This window comes from Echinops telfairi, unplaced genomic scaffold, assembly GCF_000313985.2.
Source record: "Echinops telfairi isolate 266 unplaced genomic scaffold, ASM31398v2 ScPeMD7_7469;HRSCAF=8507_1, whole genome shotgun sequence".
In the NCBI taxonomy this organism is placed as follows: Eukaryota; Metazoa; Chordata; class Mammalia; order Afrosoricida; family Tenrecidae; genus Echinops; species Echinops telfairi.
In genome coordinates this window covers 142,887,215-142,888,881 of record NW_022111373.1, presented here as the reverse complement: position 1 = coordinate 142,888,881, position 1,667 = coordinate 142,887,215, and positions in this window count along the sequence as shown.

Genomic DNA, 1,667 nt, shown 5'->3' with positions numbered 1-1,667 from the left:
GTGTGTGTGTGTGTGTGTGTGTGTGTGTGTGTGTGTGTGTGTGTGATTGCGGCTGCTAGATACCGTTTCATCGGCTCCAGCTCTTGGCAACCCCATGGACAATAGAACACTACCCGGTCCTGCGCCATCCCCACAATCGTTGTTAGGTTTGAGTGCGCTGTGCAGTCACTCTGTCAACCTGTCCCACCAGGGGGCTTCCTCCTTTTCGCTGCCCCTCTCCCTCGCCAAGCATGATGTCCTTTCCCAGAGCCCGGCCTCTGCTGGTACTACGTCCAAAGTAAGTGGGATGACGTCTCACCCTCCTAGCTTCTAAGGAGCCTTCTGGCTGCACTTACTCCCAGGTAGACCTGTTCATTCTTCCCGCAGCCTGGTCTCCACCAGCCCCCCGGTGATGGATGTGCCCGCCTGAACTCGTCCTTCTAGCCTGCATTCATTTGTTCCCATGGGGTTCACACAGTCCTTCCCCTCCCTTCCTGACGGGATCTTTGCATTCGGTGGCTGGCTGTTTGGTGGCCTTCTCCTGCCTGCTGACGATAAAGGGGCTGCAGCACCTGGCTGTACTTCTCTTGCTCGCCGCACAGTGGGGATTTGTTGGGAGAAAGGCCTTCCCGGGAGGCTTTTGGCAAATCGTCTCCTGGAGTCACTTGTCCTCCTGGAAGAACTGTTTCTGAGACCTCTCTTGGTGGTTTCTCCGACCTGAAGTTGTATCAGGCGCCAGTTAAACTGCTCATGAGGGTTTCCCAGACAATAACGCTTGACGCGAGTAGAAAGCCTCACCTTTCTCCCGCTGAACAGCAGGTAGTTTCGAACTGCTGACCTTCCTGTTAGCAGCCCGATCCATAACCACTATGCCACCAGGGTGTGGATGTCCCAACCAGGTGTGCCCCACAGTGGAGGGAACAGTTGTTTGGGGAGCTGAGATCCTGTGTCCCAAGGGGAGGCCTGGGCTCTAGTGGCTGCCCCGTGGCAGCTTGCCCATCCAGGGGCCAGCCGCTGTGGACAGACTGGTGCAGGGGGTTGGTCATCCTGGATGGAATCACCTGGTGGAGGCCAGTCACCAGGAGCCTTCTCTGCCCTCAGTACCCCTGGATCCAGTCGCCTGAGCCCTGAACCTAAAATCTCACTCCAGCACATCTTTGAAAGGAAGACACGAGCTGTCTGGGGACCAGAGCTGCTCAGGGACCACCAGCAGCATTCTGAGTGCAGTCTACGCAATGGATGAGTGGAGACTGGGGCCACTTGTATCCAATCGATGCTCACTCTGGTTGGCAAAGGGCAAGTCAGTGCGCTCCAGAGCCCCAATGCCCCTGAGAGTCAAATGACTCGGTCCCCCAACCGGCAAGGGCCCGGGGTGGACTCAGGGCCACCTGGCTGCGGGCGGGCAGTCTGAGGAGGGACGGAGGAGCTTGGGCTGGGGACCAGCTTGCTGTCCAGCGAGCCCCGCCCCGCGGCAGCCCCCAGTAGGGCGCGGGGAACAAAACTGGAGGGGGCAAGGGAGGTGGCCGTGGTCGGGGACGGGGGTGGGGGTAGTGGCCGTCGCGGGGGGGCCTTGGACGGGTGGAGGGGAGCTCTGGCAGCGACGCGCACGAGCCAGGCCAGGGCGCTCACGACCTCGGGCACCGCCTCCTCCCGCAAGGAGGCCGCGGGGGGCGCGGGGCGCGGCGGGC